At 39.9% G+C, this 22,403-nt stretch overlaps 1 long non-coding RNA gene across 3 annotated transcripts; it reads left to right on the top strand.

Moving 5' to 3' along the window:
* Positions 1–229: 229 nt before the first annotated feature.
* On the top strand, positions 230–2,146 carry LOC111911330 (uncharacterized). 3 transcript variants are annotated; one of them, XR_006185985.1, is made up of 3 exons: positions 230–699; positions 996–1,304; positions 1,653–2,146. It is a non-coding gene; the product is annotated as an uncharacterized LOC111911330 (long non-coding RNA). The 3 variants fall into 3 exon arrangements; XR_002856833.2 differs by having other exon boundaries at positions 996–1,378; XR_002856832.2 differs by having other exon boundaries at positions 996–2,146.
* Positions 2,147–22,403: the final 20,257 nt, after the last annotated feature.

The following is a 22,403-nucleotide window of genomic DNA, read 5'->3' as shown; positions in this document are numbered from 1 at the left end:
TATAAATTACTCTTTGAAACGTGAAAAATGCACCTCGTCCTCAAAAACACTTGCATCGGTTCTCTTTGAAAACCACAGGACCAAATATGTAATTATATATATATATATATATATATATATATATATATATATATATATATATATATATATATATATATATATATATATATATATATATATATATATATATATATATATATATTAAATTTCTCCTTCCTTAGCTAAGTAAACCTATAGTTATTTTGTCTATTTTGTCACAATAGTTTGTCAGATTTGCATTCTCCTCTCCTCCCTCTGAATCTCTGATCCTTTATTATTACCAATTCTTTTACATTTTCAATCTGTTTACTTCCATCACCAAAAGAGATTGAGATGCTTCTCGAACCTTTTGATAACCACCCCACCGATTCACCGATTATTCTCCACCGCCTTATCTCATGTATTTGATTTTTTTCTCACTGCCTCCATCAGATGCTCATACGCTCTCCACCGGTCATCCTCCTACAACAGACTTTTTTTTCTTCATCCCTCTGCCTCTGCAATCGATTCGATTTTGCTTCTCTTCTACTTTCGTTTTCCTCTCTTACTCCACTTCTGCTGTAATAGAATCCTTAGAGATATAAAAATGTCGATCACTTCCACTCGTCGTCTTGTCTGTGCCCTTTTATTCCAACTCGAATCTCAGGTCTCTTCGGTAAGGTAAGGAAGTAACATAACTTAAAACCTAGGAGCCAAATTTATAACCGCTTACTACTATTTGTCGATTTTCTATATCTGGTCGTCGTCACCATCAAACCCAATTTTTCACTGGGTTTTTATTTTTTTCGCTAGTTATTTTTGCAGTTGTTGCGCACACCAACTGCTCGATATATTGCTCCAAAGAATAGTTATCTTTTTTACTTTCTTTTTACCTGCTTTCATTTATGCGGGTTCATGTATGATGTTTTGGTTATATTAGTTTTTTTATAGTTCCTTTGATGTTGATTGATTTATAGATGATGTGTTGATGACGACCGATGTTGCGGTTTTGTCCATTCAAAGAATATGATATCGAAGAAGAAGGCCAAAGGGATGGAGCATCGAATCAGATTGAGGACAAAAATGTAACACAAATAACAGTGTACCGACCTTTTATCATAGTTCTTCTGTTTTGTCTTAATATTTTACGTTTTTTTTTATCAAAATGGTGCAACCTTACACGCCTGTTATCATTTTCAGATTATTCCCATTTTTTATGTCTTGATGACAGATGTGTACCTATTTGATGCCATTATATAATGTTTCATTACATGATTTCAATACAGGTATGTGGCAGAACAAGAGAATAAAACTCTCTCTAATTTATTCAGGGGTTTGTTCATGACATTTGTTGTGTGAAGTATGTTCTCTTAGATTCACAAATTAAAGTCTTTCTTTACTATTAATTTATTTTGTGTTTATCTATTTAACTTTGTGCGTATTTGGTCATTCATTGGATACCCAAGGACAATTAAGTTAGAATTCCCAATCAAAACCTCTTTTTTTAAATCTCCATTGGGTCTCAAACCTTAGTCCTATTCATGGATATATGGCTTATATGTTGCAAAATTTGTAGTTTGCATTTGGATTCCTTAATTTCAAAACAATGTTGATCTATTGATACTGCTTTTCAGGGTTCTGTAGCCACAAAGAAACTCAAGGACCTGAAAAGGAAGGCTGGAGCAGAGAGGTTGTTATGACGATATCATCAGATATTAATAAGTCATTAAAAATTTAAAATAAAAGATATTATTCAGATTTGGGATCACATAAGTAACACAGTTAAGAAGACAACAAGAAGAAAGTTAGACTTTCTACGTTTTGATCGGCATCATGTGCTGGTTCTCTTGAAGAACAGAAAAAGAAGGCAACAAGCAAGAATACCCACAGGGGTCGAAGAGGCGATCCTCTGCTTCCGACATTGCATCTTCATGTATGTTTTTTTCTTCACATGGATGTGGATTAAGTTTTATTTGACAACAGATGGAATTTCCCTTTGGGCCAAACTGATTACGCATCTATTTCTTGATGTTAATTCTTAATTGAATATTGTAACTTTCGAACCATGGCTAAAAAAATGAAGATGATAGCAAAAAGTACGGGCTGAAGTTAGCATTATCGGAGCAAATTACTGTTATGTTCAGTTGTTATTGTGTATGCTACGTTTACCATTTTTTTCATTTATTTCAGGCAACTGATGCAGAAGTTAGCATTATTGTTGTCGAATAGGTTAAATTAGAAAAGTCTAAATCATAATTTTGTAACGATTTCTTAATGCTATCATGTACATAAACTATCACAACCCGAAATTTCTATTTGTACAAACCCTACAGTCAATCAAAATTAGATTCATTTTCTGTTAACTTTTAACTCTATTTAGAGTCCGTTTGGATGTTTTAATCTTAATTCATCAAAAGAACAAATGAAAGGAAGTACCTTCTAGGGTTTATGGTGCATCAATCAAGCATATAACACCATAACATGGTGTTTACGGCCAAAATTTAGGAGTTTGGGCCGTAAACTCCACTTTGGCTGTGAACTCATGCCATAAGCATGAGTTTACTCCTTTTCTCTTTCATTTCTTACCTTCCAAGTTCAAGAACCTTCATTTCTCTCTCAAGTATCATAAGATCTTCATCTAAATCTTCAAAACATGTAAGTATTTCTTCTCTTGATTTGTTGTTACAACTCTTCATCTAGTAGTTATATATGATTTCATACATGAAATCCTTTCATTTTGATAGATCTTCAAGTGTTCTTCATTTCACCAAGAACACACACTAGTGTTCTTGGACTTTAAACACCATTACAAGATTCCTATAAGTAATTACACTCCTCTTAACTAGTTATATGCTTAGATTACTTGTTAAACCATTGGAAAACACCAAGAAAACTCAAGAACACATGGTTTTTACGGCCAAGGAAATCTCCTTGGGCCGTAAACACTATCAAGTGGTGCATTTGTGCCACCACTCCTTCCTAAGGCTTGGATATTGTTCTAGAACACTTCCTACATGAACTAAGGACCTTAAAGACTGAAATGGTAGAAGTTACCATGGGTTTACGGCCATAAACCCATTAGGGCCACAAACCCTAGGCCGTAAACTCATGGAGAGTTTACTCTTGGACCTTACACTTCAAAGAAAAGCCCTACAACCCTTACATTCAACCCTATGATCTTCTAACACTTGAAGCAAGGTATTTTCCATGTTTTAGGATGTATATACATGCTTAATTAATGTTATAATCACTAATTAGATACATATATGTGTCTTTATATGTTAAATAAGATCATTGTGTGTGCTCAAGTCTTCACTTGACACCTACTACCTTATCCAACACTTTCATTCAAACTGCTCATTACAGGTGAGTTCATACCCCTTAATCAACCTTTTAAATGCTTTTATGGGGCGGGGGGGGGGGGGGGGGGGGATACAAGTTGAATCATGATAGTTATAATATCAATCACATGTTATTTATAACTTGCAAACAAATGGATTTACTATACTTTAAACTGTTTTGTCAACAAAACTACTTCAAAATGATTAGCAACCACTTATACATGTTAAACTCATTATAAAACTTAGTTTTAGTTATCAAATCTTTACTTTCAATTCTTTAAACTTATATATTGTCAAATCATGTCCAGTGCATATATAATTATATAAGTAAGGTTTGAAGGACTTAGGACTGATAATACACTCTATTTCATGTTCCTTGCTTGGTTGTGGACTTGGAGTACCCTATTGTTTGTCCAAGTGTCTTTTGATCCTTAGTTGTTTATCATGTGTATATGTATAGACATAAAAGCTTGTTATCTTATTTCAATACATACAGTTATACAAACAACATTTCTAGTAAACTATAATAGGTATAGTTTAGAGGTATACTACTACTATTTCTAGTACATTGAAACATACACAGAGTCCGTTCATACATGAGTCAATACATACTGTAAACAATACATACACTACACTATACAACTGAGCATACTATAATAAGAGTCAGAGAGAACATACTACACACTAGATAGAGAGAACATACACTAGTACATACTATTCATACACACTATATACTATACTAAAGAGCATAGTATGATGAGAATCAGGGAGGACATACACTACACTAGTACATACAATACATACACACTATAATATAAATGTGAGGCACTACTTCGGAGCATGGAATCTCTGTCATGGCTCGTCTTGTAACCAGAGTCTTCTGAAGGGAGAACATGAATTCGTGTATAGATCTATACTGGACTGACCGTCCTACACCTTGCTGCTAGCTACAGTGGGACCTGTAGGTCTTCGGTGATGAATGCCATACCATCTCGACGTATTCGAGCGTCGTGTTTTACTAGGTAGATCAAGTATGGTTACAATTATATCACATTATACCTTAATTAACAATTGGTTTGAGGTAGTTAGTACAACAGTAGTTACTATAACATAATACTAAAGTACTTCATTATTTTCCCATTACACCTACTTTGTGATCTTCTCACATAAACATGTAACAATGTAAATTTTCAAAACGATTTTTCATTTTTAAAGCATACTTCCATTCATAAAATATCATAATAATTCACTATATTACATGCCATCATAATAAACAAATCCCAAGATCTCAAATACATAAATCCTCTCAGTGTGTATAGATCATGCCGGCGCCTTCCCGCGATCCTCGCTAGTACCTGAAACACATATCACATAACACGGTAAGCATAAATGTTTAGTAAGTTTCCCAAAATACCACATACAAAACATACGCCACTCTAGGCCATAACTCTGTGGGACCTTCCGGTCCAAGTGTCTCAGGGGACTTCCGTCCCGAAATCCTAGTAGACCTTTCGGTCCTACCCGTATCGACCTTCCGGTCCATAACCTCCTGACCTTCCGGTCCATATCATCTTGACCTTCCGGTCCTTATCATTCATAACATACATAACACATACATATCATAGCATATAAGACCTCCCGGTCACACATAGGTACCCTTCCAGATATAGTACAGTGAGAAGACTCACCTCGAAGGATGTCTAGTAAGCTCTCGTGCTCGACGTCCTCGATCTAGCTTCCGCCTACCAACATGATAACATCTCTAATCAGTAGTTTTCTATTGTCTTCATCTCTAAAGAATGGGTAGAAGGCCATTCTACCCCTCCCTGACCTCTCTCAAATCAGCATCATCAAAATCCCATGGTCAACTGAAGTCAATTCTAGTCAACGGTTAAACTTTGACCAGACTCGTTGAGTACACTCGAGTGACTTGGCAAGTCCATGCGTGTCCTTTGAATTCCCAAAAAGCCTCACTCGACTCGTCGAGTTAACCTTTCACTCGACGGGTTACCACTGGTCACGAATCGCGGGTCAACCCGACTCGACTCATCGAGTCCCCATATGGACTCGGCGAGTTCCCTCCATGGCAACACTTAACTGACCTTCTAAGGTTAGATCTGTTTGTCTAACTTATAGATCTGACCTTATTACACCCAACAATCACATAAAGGTTCAATCTTTAAGCTCATGAAACATTCTTATGCCCTTATATGAAGAAATAGCTCCTAAAATGGCAACCTAGATCCATAACCCCAAAGGGACTGCATAAAGCTGGAAGGTTGAGACTCTCTGGACCACTTAAGGTCTAGATCTAAAGCTTATTCCACATTGGGACCTCATATACTTCATATTCCTTAAAAGAAAAGGGGTCAAGAAACCCTAGATTCATGAAATCAACATTATACAGAAGGAAAAGTCCGATTTATTACCTCAAAGTGAAGCTCCTTGCTTTAAAGTCTCAGAATGTCAACCTCCTTTGGTCTCTCATGCTAGAACCCTCCTTCTCCTTTGCAATGTCACACCAAAAAGGCTCAAGATGGCTCTTCTTCACTCTCTAAGCTCTCTGGTTCGAAAAGAGTCTCTCAAGGGTGTAGGTGGCCACCACTATAGGCCATAAGGACATATAAATATGCCCCAACCCGGACAATTAGGGTTTTCCTTAACAGCGCTGACTCGGCGAGTCAGAAACCTGACTCGTCGAGTCCTTTCATTAAACTGGTCATCGAGTCACGATTCTACTTGACAAGTTGAGGCGTCAACTCGTCGAGTCACTCCTCAAATTGTCATGCCTGGAAATCTGGATATTACAATTCTCCCCCAATTGAAATAGATTTCGCCCTCGAAATCGCTCCTCAGATGACATAGATAGAAACCAAATATTCGAAAAGCAACACTGAGAGGTTCTCACACTAAAATGATATCTTTCTTCATGAATACCTGGATCCGACCAAGAACTCCAAATTTGGAACAAAACCGACCCCTCTGTCGCTAAAATACCCCCTTCCTGACCTTCCCAGAATCAGGAAACTCTAGTGGCTTGGCCCGCCGCCATACCACCCACTCACGCTATCACCATGATGTTCGCTCCTCGAGCATCTAACCCTGATAACTCACTGCTCCTCTGATTCTCACAAGACAAATCCGACAATCGGCTACCGATCACTCATACCAACGTACCAAAACAGTCTGGATCACGCCCCAAGGAACGAAAGGGTTCACATCCCACCAGGTCTCATCCACTGAACTACTATTAGAATCCATCCGAAAAATAAACTTTCATCATCCTGTTCTCTGACATAAGAAAATCATGCTCGCTCAGAAGTCCACAGACATCTAAAATCATAAGCCTCAGCTGCATTCCTCGTATCCCTTTTAACACTGAGTACCAGGTATGATCTCGACCCAACATTTGAACCTCTGGGGTCATCCGTTGCATTATCCCACCCGTCTCCATGGTTTCCTTCTTACTATAACCACATCGGCCCAATGTGACACACAAGTAGCGAAGTTCGCTTAACCCTAAGCGAATGCTACCTTCCCAGCTGGAGATCGACACAACCCCGACCTCTGTCATCTGTTACTCATTGTTCCATGCAACTTGCGGCACCTCCCGTACCCGAGTACTGACCCTCACAAGTCTAAGACATCAGACGACAACAATACTCCTCAACATGGAACCCACCTCAAAATCCAGAATCTCATCTCGCCTATCTAACGCACTACCAGAGCCAAACTCAAACTCGAGAGTTTGGTCTGACCTAGAGTTGGAACCACTCGTCCCAACGAAACACTCAACTCAGAACTCATTTTCCGCAATGCATGTGTTCCTCACTTATCTCATTCTTTCGGATTGCGATGACCACACCTTGCTCAGAACATAATGATTCCCTATCATTGAGGAGACCCCGGTCTCGCCCCTTATACGACCACAAGGTTCCTAATAACTCATAAATTAGGGCCACCCCATGCCTAAAACTCTTCTGCACTATGCTCTGATTAAAGAGTACTTTACCATAACAACTTCTCGCTGACTAGTGTGTACTACGTCTTCCCGTAGCACCACATCAACCTCTCACTGACCGGTGAGTACTACGGCTTCCCGTAGTATCACCACAACCTCTTATTGGCTAGTGAGTACTACGGCTTCCCATAGCATCAGAACAACCTATGACTAGTGAGTACTACGACTTCCCGTAGCATCACAACAACCTATGACTAGTGAGTACTATGGCTTCCCATAGCTTCACAACAACCTCTGAATAGTGAGTACTACGGCTTCCCGTAGCATCACAACAACCTCTGACTGACCCAAAATCCACGGATCAATCATAGATAGGTGCATGCACTTACCCAAATTGTGCACCACTATATCTAGCAGCAATCGTCATAACAAAACACCCTTCCCTGCTACAATCCATATTATTGGACAATCCTACTTGCTGTCATTAGCCGAAAGGGACCCCACTGGAACCATCGATGCTCGACCCACCACTTGCCGTCTTCACTCAAGACTCACACTTATCCGAAATCCAATGCATTAAATTCGGATACCTCGATACACCACATAGAACCTCACGATGTCTCGTCTCATCCACTGATCCTCCTGTTCCACAACCTGAAATTGGTTGTCTAATCAACTTCTACCCTTCCCAAGCTGAATAACAGCTCTATCATTGAACCAGAATTTCTCAACCGCCGAACTCACCCTACGAGCCAACCATCTCGGATTCACCATTATGACCTTGAAGAATTTCCGTTCGCCCCAAGGTCTCCGATCAATGGCCACTTGCCGTGGAGGCACTCACCCTTTTCAAACATAACACATGCATTATCCCACTCTGCACCTCGTCTCAATCACCAATAACCTTGGGCTTCATGAATTTGCACCGCCGGTTTCTATATCCAGATCTCTAACCATTCTTAATCGAATCTCTGATCCCCTCAATTAAATACTCGGTTCTTCCCAACTTAGGGTTCGAACCATCCCCAATAGGCGCACCAGTAATCTATTACACAGACTGTTTCCACCAGTAACCATCGCACCTACTCTTGGAAGGTGTTAGGCAACGCTCGATGATCTCCCGACAGAGATCGAGCACTGCAAATGCCCTGAAACTCAGATGAAATCCTTAGAACTTCCCACCATGACTGCTTCTTAGTTATTCAGGATCTAACACCATTCCATCACCGGACCCCCCAACTGTCCAGTATTACCCTGACTCTTAGTTTGAAAGTAATGATCTACCGCACTCCTTATCATCGACTTCTCAACCAACATTCCATCACGTCACTTATCATAAGAGCAGAAACCATATTTCCACTCTTAATACCCATCAAAGTCAATAAGGGCCACCACCCTGATATACTCATCTTGATCGTCCGACGCTGCAGCTAACACATGCCCTACTATACTCAATTAGGGTGTATCCTGGTCCTTGACCATCTCAATCCCCACTGACGACCTGTTCAAGCTATATCTTTACCTCACAGCAGACCTACTTCCATATACTCTGTTTGAAGATCACCATACGTGCAATCCCACAGGGTTCACCCCCAAACTCAAAAACCAAAACCTCAACACCTCTTATGTCTCCCACAAGAAACAGAAATAGCACAATTCGGGTCACAGAAAGTGACCTCTCCACTATCGGCCGGTCGCCTAGCTCATGCCGTATTCTCCCATAACGCACCATCCCTTCTCATCCCTGAGTCTTGCGACTCCAACTGGCATATCACCCACAATCCCACGGAGCTCACTCAATTTCCTCTTTTAAGGGATGCTCCACTAAACTTGTTCATCATGGCCTTCTGGCCCCATACTCATTCACCTCTGATCTCAGTCTAGACAATCCCCATGGAATAACTGGTAAAAAACAGAAACACTAACCGCCACATGTCATGATACTCAAACCGTGTGGCCACCTCTCGATCTACTGTGAATCACGGTACCTGAACCATGTTATCTCTTCTTAATCTTCTACGAATCATGGTACTCAAACCATGTTCCCTCTTCTCAATCCACCTCACATCATGGCACTCGAACCATAACATCACCTCTCGACCTGCTACAACTCATGGTACTCGATCCATGACATCACTTCTCAATCCGCTACTTATCATGGTACTCGAACCATGACATCAATTCTTAATCTGTCACCAATCATGGTACTCGTACCATGATATTGCCTCTCACGGCAATCAGATCCTGTCCCATCAAACCCTGGTGACTTTGTGTTGTTGAGCTCCTGGTACAACAATGAGTCACCCCTCGTGGCCTAGCAGTTGTGACAACTTTGGTGGCTGCAACAGCAGCTTCCGAATCAGCAGCATATCGCTCATCGAACGTCTCAATCAATGTGGTCTCTATAGACCCAAACATCTCATGTATGACCTCTCGTATGGTCGCGACCACCTCGTCACGAATCATTCTACGAATCTCGTCATCGCTAACTCCACTGCTCTTTGGTGTGTGACGTGTACCCACCATGATGCCTCTGAAACGCAACACAAAGATACCAGAGACTCGATCGAGTATATTCGCACTTGATCGCCCAATCCTACTTGTTCCTTGGTACCCTAAGGATTCTTACTTGGACTGCTCACTGATCTTGTGTTTTCAGTAGTACGGGCCCTATACTACCGTCCACACATCATCAATATTCACTCAAGTCCTCCTCCTTGGATCCCAAATCACAAGTACTCTACTTCTTATCACACATAGGCTACTTTCCAGTAGACCTCTCGCTAGCTCCTTACCACTACCTACTCACTCTCGAAGCATCTCATAGCAGCAGTAATCTCCTAGGCTAAGGCATCATAAATCAGGCCACTCTAGTCCTAATATGAATACCTAGCCTACTCTAGCATGCACATCATAACATATCATATCATATCTCATAACACATAAAGTAAGGGTATTTTGGGAGATCACCGTTCGGGCGCGGGCTGATCGTACACCCTGCTTCTTTCCACTTTTCTCAAATTCTTTTACTTATTAGAAAAATTGTTTCTTTTATGAAAAACTTCCTCAAATCATCAATTTGAGTTCAGATACGCCCGAAGGTGCATCCGAATCCCTCAAACAAAGGCTCTGATACCAACTTGTAACAATGTAAATTTTCAAAAAAAAATTTCATTTCTAAAACATACTTCCATTCATAAAATATCATAATAATCCACTGTATTACATATCATTATAATAAACAAATCCCAAGATCTCAAATACATAAATCCTCTCAGTGTGTACGGATCATGCCGGCGCCTTCCCGTGATCCTCGCTAGTACCTGAAACACATATCACATAACATAGTAAGCATTAATGCTTAGTGAGTTCCCCAAAATACCACATACAACACATACGCCACTCAAGGCCATAACTCTGTGGGACCTTCCGCTCCAAGTGTCTCAGGGGACTTCCTTCCCAAAATCCTGGTAGACCTTCCGGTCTTACCCATATCGACCTTCCGGTTCGTAACCTCCTGACCTTCCGGTCCATATCATATTGACCTTCCGGTCCTTATCATTCATAACATACATAACACATACATATCATATAACAGCATACAACACATACATCTCATAGCATATAAGACCTCCTGGTCACACATAGGTACCCTTCCAGGTACAATATAGTGAGAAGACTCACCTCGAAGTATGTCTAGTCAGCTCTCATGCTCGCTGTCCTCGATCTACCTTCTGCCTACCAACATGATAACATATCTAATCAATACTTTTCTATTGTCTTCATCTCTAAAGAATAGGTAGAAGGCCATTCTACCCCTCCCTGACCTCTCTTGAATCAGCTTGACCAAAACCCATGGTCAATTGAAGTCAACGGTCAAACTTTGACTAGACTCGCTGAGTGCACTCGAGTGACTCGGCGAGTCCATGCGTGTCGTTTGAATCCTCAAAAAGCCTCACGCGACTCGTCGAGTTAACCTTTCACTCGACGGGTTACCACTGGTCATGAATCGCGGGGCAACCCGACTCGACTCGTTGAGTCCCCATATGGACTCGGCGAGTTCCCTCCATGACAACACTCAAATGACCTTCTGAGGTCAGATCTGTTTCTCTAACTTATAGATCTGACCTTATTACACCCAAAAATCACGTAAAGGTTCAATCTTTAAGCTCATGCAACATTCTTATGCCCTTACATGAAGAAATAGCTCCTAAAATGGCAACCCAGATCCATAACCCCAAAGGGATTGCATAAAGCTGGAAGATTGGGACTCTTTGGACCACTTAAGGTTCAGATCTAAAGCTTATTCCACATTGGGACCTCATATACTTCATATTCCTTAAAAGAAAAGGGGTCAAGAAACCTTAGATTCATGAAATCAACACTATACAGAAGGAAAGGTCCGATTTATTACCTCAAAGTGAAGCTCCTTGCTTTAAAGTCTCAGAATGTCAACCTCCTCTGGTCCCTGATGCTAGAACCCTCCTTCTCCTTTGCAATGTCACACCAAAAAGGCTCAAGATGTCTCTTCTTCACTCTCTAAGCTCTCTGGTTCGAAAGGAGTCTCTCAAGGGTGTAGGTGGCCGCCACTACAGGCCATAAGGACATTTAAATAGGCCCCAACCCGGACAATTAGGGTTTTCCTTAACAGTGCTGACTCGGTGAGTCAGAAACCTGACTCATCGAGTCCTTTCATTAAACTGGTCACCGAGTCATGATTCTACTCAATGAGTTGAGGCGTCAACTCGTCGAGTCACTCCTCAAATTGTCATGCCTGGAAATCCGGATGTTACGAAACTGTAATGTACAAACTATATTTTATTAATGATAGTTACATTTAGGAGAAATACTCACTTTTACAATGAATAAACATACAACACATTTGATGCCTTGGTAGAAGGCTACTTTTAGTAGAAAATATTGGATTTTCTAGGAGATTCATTACTACAAACTTATACTTAAAACACTTACAAACATTTTCATGCAAACAATGACACTAAATTGCTTATGAACTCACCAACTTTAAAGCTGATAAACTCTTTCAAAATAACTTGTATTCTCAGGTCATCGGTAGACAGGTACCGATGCCAGCTTTTGAGAAGATGGAGCACATTCAAGACTCATCTTTTATTTTGATTCATATTTTGGTGTCTTATAAACCACAGAACACACTTGTATTTAAAGTATATTATTAATGCAATGGATGATGTTGTTTGCTTGTTTACTATTATTCTGTGTTGTGATACTATACATGACGTCCTCTGCCCCAAAACGTTTCCGCCGTTCCGGTTTTGGGGTGTGATAGTTTGATATCAGAGCATTGTTTATAGTGAAATGAGTATATCAACCCATAAAAGATATAAAAACTATAAACACAATGGGATTAAAATACTCTGACCAAAAGTTTATACTTTTAAATAATAAAATATTTAAGTAAGTATACATACATGTGTTCATACTAAAATCAGTGTCACTAGGACAAAACAAAAGTATTACGATTGTTGAATGTCACAAATAGGCTTGGGGATGTATGGTCAGTACTGGGAGTGACATAGCCTGATCAACTATGTTGGTTCGAGGAGTGATTAGCATATGCCCGAGAGTGATTGTGATATGACAACAAGTCTAAAAACTTACCAACACTACTACAATGAAAACACTAGAACAGAACATAAACCTAAAATACTATAGGAGTATTTTGTGTTACTATAATTACTTATTTGAGAACTTAAAAGATCCTTACTAAGTGGGTCAATAGTTTCTATGTGGATACACTAAGGTTATATGAGATTAAGGTGTCATATATAGACTTAGAATCTGTGATCTTTGCTTTACCTCCTGTTCCTTGTGTGGTTGTGGATTTGGAGTTAGGGTCACTTATTCGAAGGTGTATCCTGTTTTGATTTCATATAACTGGTATGCACTATGCAAGTGTTGAAGTAACTAGTAAGGATCATCTTATAATTATCTTAAGTAGTGTGTCTATTTATATAAGATTCTTATATGCCTTTTATTGCGTAGATATCATGGTTGGATTCCATCCCCACGGCGACTTGTACTTCCCAAACGAAGGAAATGCTGGATGGCTCAAGGAAGAACCAGAAGATGATCATCCAATACCTTTGGTTGATTACCATGCTGAAGGCTTTTCTGACAGTTCTGACTCCGAGCCTGAAGTCAACAACCTACCCCAAGTGGGTCAAGTCCCAAACAACAACCCCCGACCAGCATTTCAAGGCCCCACACCCTTGTGGGCAACAAACTTGAATTGCTGGAGTGGCGAACAAGGTCAACCCTTATCTTACTATGGGGACCGTAGCGTTTATGACCTTAGTAAAGGTGGCTTAGTGGATCGGACTCTGCCTGTCACGATCTGCAGGATTGCTCGTAATAATGAGCAAGGTCGAGCGGCCATCGACCGAGTCATGGAAGTTGATGCCAAATCAGGCGTTAACACCATCTGCATTCGCCATCTTGAAGAGGATGTCGAAGGGACGAGAAGAGCCAATGAGGCTCTACAACAACAGTTAGCTGCATCCCGAGTCGAAGTCATAGAACTTCGAGTTCGTCAGAGGGATCACGAGCGACATCTCCAAGAGGTGGTACGTCAACTGGTGGATATGAGGATTCACCCGAGGAATGCCCGCCACCGGTAGAAGATGTCTAGCACATCTTTTCTTTTGGTTTAAGGAATAGCCTTTTCTTATCTGTGCTCTATGTAGCTCTTGTCTGTAAAATATTCCTATCTTCCAAGAACTTTAGCTAGACTTCTAAAACTGTCACTTTTTCCCTTATGGTATGATGTAAGACCTACTGATAGGTCATTTTTCCCGAACTTGTTACATCAATAATACCAGCAATATTGAAAGTTATCTAATCTGTTGGACAATCTATACTCTTGTGTTTCTCAACTCTTCTATTGTGCCTCTATTTCAAAACATACACTCGTTCAACTATTGGACTATGACAATTTAGCCCATGGATCACTCTCACTATACTTACAATTGATCCTTACTATTGTGTTCATCTTTATAAACTTATAGCTGAATGATGCCTCCTCGCAAATCAACAAGGCATAATCCTCCACCACCACCACGTCCTCCACAATTCGATGCAGCAGCTCTAAATGTTGCAGTAGCTGCGGCTGTGGCAATAGCCATGGCTCAATGTCACTCTACCGGTGCCAGCGGAGGCGGAACGCCAGTTCATTCTACTAAAGGTGAACTCCTCGTGCGCTCGAGAGAGTGTGTGACAACTGTTAATTCAGGTCATTTTCGGACTCATGCATCTTTATAAAAACCATTCATGCACAATATGCCATGGCCTAGTAGTATAGATTAGGTCAAAATCTTGCATAAACTAGGATCCAACTAAGATCTAGTACTAATATACTTGACACTTACGATTCTAGTAAGTTGCTTAACTACAATAGGAAATGCCAATGCTATAATTAGAATGAAACTTCAAACTTTGTTATAATTGAAAAAAGGTGTAAAACCCTAAAAATAAATTAAAATATTTTAATTATATTTCAATATGATGGTAAATATCAAACAATGTTCCAAAAACCCTAAAGAGACAAAATCCAAATTTATAAACCTTAAAGCTTAAAAACTTTATAAAATTGGCTATAAGCTTCCTAATATCAAATTTTTATTAATCAAATTATGGATTATAATCAATGAAATAAAAATTTAAATTATCATACATTAATCATAATTTATGAGTTAAAAACAAAGATTTTTAAATAAATCAAGAATTACATAAAGAAGAATTTTTATAAAAAAATTGGGTTTTATAAAAAGGAAGAGGGAATTTATTTAATTTGAATTTTAAGAGAGAGGGAGCCTCTCTCACTCATAAATTCAGCCACCTCCTCCAAGGCACCCCTTTTCCCCAAAAATCTTAATCGTTAAGCTCATTCCCTCACACTTCCTCTTCTCTCTTCACTCTCTCACACTCCACCTTCCTAACACACAAACTCTCTTCCTCTCTCTCTCTCTCTCTCTCTCTCTCTCTCTCTAATCCACGAAAATCCTCCCTTCCTCTGCCATAATTTCGATATTTAGGAGACCTTGAAGTGTTCTTGCTTCTCTCAAAATCAAAACCAAGGTAAACAACACAATCCTCTCTCATAGTTTCATGATTTTACTTCCTCTTCTTCATAGTTTTCTCTACTTTTTGGATTCTATGCCTTTCCATGGCTAGAAATCCTTATTTTTCCCTTGTGGTTTGTAGATTCTCACCATAACACAATGCATGTGTTTGAGATGGTGAAAATCCGGGATCAAACCCATGCAAGGAGTGAAAAAGATGCACATGTGTTCATGTGACTTCAAAACCGAGTATTACATCTTCTTCTCCATTTCTTTTGTGTTCTTGCATGACCAAAAGCATTCAAACCATTTCTAGTACATATTGGATGCTCATTCACTCCATGCATGTGCTAGAAATCAGACCTTAACAGAAGCATGTATGTTGTTCTTGTCAAAATGCCCTAAGAATGCACTCAAAGCAAACATGCAATCTGCCAGATTATTTTGTTCAACTTTGAACGACCATAACTCGGTCATTACTTAACCAAATCATTATATTCTTTTTTTATTGGATAGTTCCGCGAGTTAACTTTCAAACCCAACTGGTCTCACTGTAAAATATTAAATATCCGATTTTTGGTAATTTTTACAAAATGGTTGCGCAAACAGCTCTTTTTCTGTGATCACCATTTTTGCCTTGCATGATCAATGGCCTTAAACCCAACCATAAATCTGGGGAAAAATACTTTAGAAACTTAACATATCCAGTGAATGATGTCTGAAATTTCGTGGCTTAAAACCTCACTGAATTGGCTACTCAAATTCATGAACTTCAGCCACATTTACATCTCATGCACCATTGCATGCAACATTTCTTAACTTGTTTGGGTTCAATACCCCTATTTCCCTTCTGAATAAAATTTGAAAATTTTTCCTTTTGAAAGCCCTCACATGCATGTGAAAATCTGGAAAATTTCAAGAGCTTTTATCATTTCTTTGATTTATTAAAATTGTTGCAAGAAACCAAGGGCATAAATCACCTAAAATACTTCCAGAGGTCTATAAATCCGGAATAAATTCATGGATGACCCCCATGGTGAGTAATGACCTCTCACATAATTTCATCGATTTTTGTTGCTGTTTGGTATGATTTCCGATTTTCTTTTTTGTTTGGGTATAATAAATCACAAAACCACTTTAGAGAGTGTGAAAATTGTATCTAAAAATTTTAGCATACCTTACCTGTGGTGGGCGACTCAGAAAAGTAATTTCAAGATTTTTCATCACGCCTTACTATTTTTCCCAATTTTTGGTAATTATAATGGCCTAAAAATAGGAAAAATAGTTCTGATTATCCAAAAATTCATGAAAATTTACCAGAACATCATGTTGTACAGTAGGAGCTTACGTACAAATTTTGATAATTTTTATCTACTGTAAACGTTTTTTCTTCTATTTTCTAAAGTTAAATACACTTAAATACACATAAATACCCAAAACCGGATTATACAATATGAAAACCACTTTTGGTATTTTTCCCAGGTTAATTATATTGTAAATGATGTTACAAAAATTTTTGGTAATTTTTTTTAACTGTTTAATATTATTTCTTCAATTAATGATTATTTAAAGGAATAAAACAAGGAAAAATAGAAATACCCACTGAAAAATATCTTTTATATCTTTTCCAGCCTATTTATGTATAGTAACAGTTAACTAAAAAGTTTGGGTAATTTTGGAAACTGTTTTCTATTTATTTCAATTTTTATTGGAATAAATGCTCAAAAATCATAAAATATAATTAAGCAGCTTGGAAATCCATTTTTATATTTTTCCCAGCTTATTATTGTGTAATAACAGTTAAATAAAAAGTTTGAAAATTTTTATCCTTTGAATGCTATTTTTCGTGAATTTATGTTGTTATAAAGACTTAAAAATTTGGAAAATCAATATCCCAAAGTTGTAATTAATCGCACGACTTGTAGAATTTCATTATTTCAGAAAAAGTGTAACCAATTAATCCAATACTAAAACATAAATTGACATTTCGCTATATGTAGAGTTTAGTATATTAGCATTAGATTTCGACATGGAAACTCACTAGTGTGTGTTTGATGTCGTAGGATCCCGGTAGTAAGATGTTGGTGCATCCCGAGGCACTACTTGTACCTACACAAAACATTGTGAGTATTCACGCACTCCTCTATTTTCAGTTTTTATGTTTTGGGGTGGAAAAGTGTAACAACGGAAATTTTAAAACAAAATTTTCATTTCTAAAAATGTGTTTTCATCCAAAACAAGGCATAAATATCCAACGTATCATGTCATAATACAAATCATATAAATCCCAAGATCATAAATCATCCATCAGTGTGTACAGATCACGCCGGCGCCTTCCCACGGTCCTCGCTAGTACCTGAAACACATACACAACAACTGTAAGCATAAATGCTTAGTGAGTTCCCCAAAATACAACTTACGCACATACGCCTTTCCAGGCCCTGACCTTCCGGTCCATGTGTCTTAGGGGACTTCCGTCCCTGCTGGGTAAACCTTCCGGTCCTACCCACGCCAACCTTACGGTCCACATTACAACGCCTTCCGACCCATAACATATTTGCCTTCCGGCCCATATCAAGCATATCATACATAGCACATATAACAATTAACTTATCAGATATAGCACATATGTCTCATACCATATCCGACCTTCCGGTCACACAGTTAAAACCCTTCCGGGTATAGTATAGTGAGAAGACTCACCTCGTGAATATCGATAGCTAGCAAATCCCGAAATCACTCGTGCTCGATCCTCCGAGCTACAATCTCCCTCAATGTGATGTTCTGGACCCCAAACTCTCAGGAAGTGGCTCCTCTTGCCTTCCCTTGGCTGATCCTCCCTTTCCCTTGCAAGATGACACCTCCAAGATCAATAATGGCCTCCTTCTATGCACCAAACGCTCACACTCGATTAGGGTTTCACTCAAGGGACTGGTGAGCACAAATGACGGCCATAAGGCCCTTTAAATAGGTCCCAAACCCGAGAAATTAGGGTTTCATTAAACAGCGCGGACTCGCCGAGTCCATACCTTGGACTCGCTGAGTCCAGGCGCGAACCCGTGTCCAGAATCACGATCCTACTCGGCGAGTCTGAGCTCCAACTCGCCGAGTCCCCTCACAAAACATCAAAAATTGAAAGCATAAAAGATACCTGGAAATCCGGGCTGTTACAAAAAGCATGTCCAGAAAAACTATAATTTGCATGTTGTATTTTAATTGATTATTATCAAACATGATTGCTATTGTATTGCTATGTTTCTTTATGTATGTCTATGCAACACGGAACATGAGAACTTATCGTACTAAGGCCCTTCCCTTATCTCTAACCATTAACTCTTTGAGCCAATGGTCATTATGGATAGCGCTATTAGGAATTGACAACTCCTCACTCGCCCTATTGCTGGAGTGCATGATACCATATTCATCTATGGAACGATAAGCATAGATCTTGATAGGGCTTCAGTCATAGGTTTGGTTGAGACTCATTGTTTGCTCATATACATACAAACTCGTTCCTCGTTATAGCAATAAACTTGTATTCATTAATAGCAATCAACTTTGTTTATCATTAAAGCAATGTACTTGTATTTACGAAAAGCCTTATTTCAAGCTCGATTTTATAAACTTGTGAGCTCACCAACTATTTTCATAGTTGACGCTCGTTTTACATGCTTTTTCAGGAAATAATTAGTAAGTGGATGTAAAGATTCATCATCATAGAGCATGTTGCATCGTGTTTAAGCTATTATGAAGTTATATTTTGAACAATGTTTTTTTTGGAAAAACTTGTACTTTGTTTCTTTTAAGCTATGGGTTGTAAACTTTTAAATACTGCTATGGTGATGTATCTTTATCTTTTACAATGAAACCGTTATCACTGTCATATCTTACGTTTCCGCTTTAGCGGGGTGTGACAGAGTGCTCCTACAAGGACTTCACCAACTGCAAGCCAAAGTCCTTTAAAGAGACTGGTGGGGTCATTGCCCTCTCACAATGGTTCGAAAAGACGGAGTCGATCTTCGAGATCTGCTCCTGCCAAGCAGCGAGCAAAGTCAAATTTGCTGCTTGCAACTTCAAAGAAAAAGCCCTGAAATGGTGGAATAGCCATGTCAAGTCACTAACTCTAATAATGGCAAACAACATGGGCTGGGAAACATTGAAAGACCACATGATCGAGGAATACTACCCGCGGGGCGAAATCCAAAAGTTGGAACAGAAGCTATGGAGCGTAACCATGAAGGGCTCCGACATAGTCTCTTATACCGCCAGATTTAGCGAACTGATGGCCCTTTGTCCCAACATGGTTCTCACGGAGGGAAAGAAAATCGAGAGGTACATCTGGAGGCTGGTGCCTCCATTTTAGGGAAATGTTTTATCTTCAAACACTGCTACCTTCGACAGTGCCAAGCGATTGGCACATCGGCTCGTTGATCATGGAGTCTGTACCCCATTATCAACAACAACCCTAGCCATCTCCGAACCCTCCAAAGCCGCTAACAACAAGCAGGAGTTCTAGGATGACAAGAAGAAACAAAAAGCTACCAAAAAGCAAAAGATTGTGGCAGTTCATGCCGCAATAGCACCTGCCGCTGCTCCGGTGAAGCAGTACGCTGGAAACTTGCCAAAGTGCAACAAATGCAACTTCCACCACAATGGACCCTGCCGGGAATAGCAGTGCTCCAACTGCAACAAGAAGGGACACACTGTCCACTTCTGTAGAGCCCCGACAAGGCCAATCAGCCAGGTCCCTGGCGCTGGTGTGGGTCAGTCTTGCTATGGATGTGGCGAGGTGGGCCACTACAAAAGAGACTGCCCTAAGGCAGGGAATGCTGGTGGAGCGGGAAGAGTTTTGGCTATAGGCCACAAGGAAGCAGTTGCTGACCCTACCGTGGTGACCGGTACGTTTCTCCTTGAAAACTCTTAGGCATGGATACTATTTGATAGTGGAGCGGAGAGGAGTTTCATGAACCAGAAATTTGCTCACTTACATAAACAACAACCACGCTCACTTAAAGAACCGTTCACTGTAGAAATGGCTAACGGGAAAACTGAGAGCACTAGTAGTATATATATAGGATGTACTCTAACTCTAGATAGCCATACATTTTCGATCGAACTCATGCCGGTCTCAATTAAAAGTTTCGATGTCATTGTCGAGATGGATTGCTTGAGTCTTTATCGTGCCGACATCATGTGTTATGAAAAAGATGTACGCCTTAATGTTTCATCTAACGAGACCCTAATTATCTACGATGACAAACCTGTCACGAGCCTTCGTATCATCTCAAGTATTCAAGCTCAGAAGTACTTACATAAAGAAAACTGTGCGTTCCTTGCACACGTTGTTGATACAAGCCAAGAAACCAAAGACCTGAAGAACATCCCCGTATTACGCGACTTTCCTGACATCTTTCCAGAAGAACTACCAGGGTTACCTCCAGAATGTCAAGTCGAGTTCAAAATCGACTTAGTACATGGGCTACCCCAGTAGCAAAATCTCCCTATCGCCTAGCACCAGCTGAGATGCAAGAACTGTCCAGTCAACTTAACAAACTGCTTAGCAAGGACTTTATAAGGCCAAGCTTCTTGCCATGGGGAGCTCCGTTCTTGTTCTTCAAGAAGAAGTACGGATCGTTTCGTATGTGCATCGACTATAGAGAACTCAATAAACTAACGGTAAAAAACCGTTACCCTTTGCCTTACATAGACGATTTGTTCGACCAACTGCAAGGGGAGAATAACTTTTCAAAGACTGATCTGAGATCCGGGTATCAACAATTGCGAGTGTTAGAGGAGGATGTTCTGAAGACAGCCTTCCGAACTCGTTACAGACACTACGAGTTCGTAGTGATGCCATTCGAATTGACCAATGCGCTCGCAGTATTCATGGATCTAATGAATAGGGTGTGGCGTCCTTAATTGGATCAGTTCGTCATCGTATTCATTGATGACATACTTATCTAATCTTGTAGTGAGGAGGAGCATAGTAAGCACCTGCGGCTGATTCTAGAAACACTACAATCAGAAAATGTCTACGCAAAGTTCTCTAAATGCGAATTTTGGATCCGAAGAGTCGAATTCTTAGGACATGTGGTTAGCGAAGAGGGAATCCACGTGGACCCATCCAAAATTAAAGCCATTGAGAACTCGTCAGCACCGAAGACGCCTACGAAAATTCGTCAATTTCTAGGCCTCGCAAGCAACTGCCGCATATTCATACAGAACTTCTCTCGAATTACGAAACCTCTTACAACATTGACCCAGAAGGGCGTGGCCTTTGACTGGGAAGAGAAACAAGAGAAGGCGTTCAAACGCTGAAATGAACCTTATGCACCGCACCAATACTATCCCTCCTAGAAGGAATAGAAGACTTCGTAGTTTACTGCGATGCGTCTAATCAAGGGCTCGGTTGTGTTCTGATGCAACGAGGTAAGGTCATCGCCTATGCCTCAAGGCAGCTGAAGACATATGAGGTGAACTACACCACACACAATCTTGAATTAGGAGCAGTTGTGTTTGCTCTGAAGATCTGGAGACACTACCTGTATGGTACAAAAAGCACTATCTTTACAGACCACAAATGCCTATAACACATATTCAACCAGAAGGAGCTCAACATGAGGCAACGACAGTGGTTTGAGCTACTCAATGACTATGAATGTGAAATTTGTTATCATCCAAGTAAAGGCAATGTAGTAGCAGATGCCCTAAGCCGGGAAGAATATTCTGGTCGAAGAGTCAAATCATTGACTATAATGATCCATTCGCATCTCTCCACACAAATCAAAGAGGCTCAATTCGAAGCCTTGAAACCAGAAAATGTGGTAGGTGAATCCCTATGAGGGATGGAGAAGAATTTGGATGTCAAGGGTGGCGGAGCCTTATACCTCATGGACCGGATCTGGACACTGAAACACAGTGGCTTCAGAGACTTGGTCATGACCGAGGCGCACAACACTCGATATTTCATCCACCTGGGTTCAGATA

This window comes from Lactuca sativa, chromosome 8, assembly GCF_002870075.4.
Source record: "Lactuca sativa cultivar Salinas chromosome 8, Lsat_Salinas_v11, whole genome shotgun sequence".
Classification (NCBI taxonomy): Eukaryota; Viridiplantae; Streptophyta; class Magnoliopsida; order Asterales; family Asteraceae; genus Lactuca; species Lactuca sativa.
The sequence above is the reverse complement of the archived record's forward strand: the minus strand, read 5'-3'. Positions and strand labels throughout refer to the sequence as shown.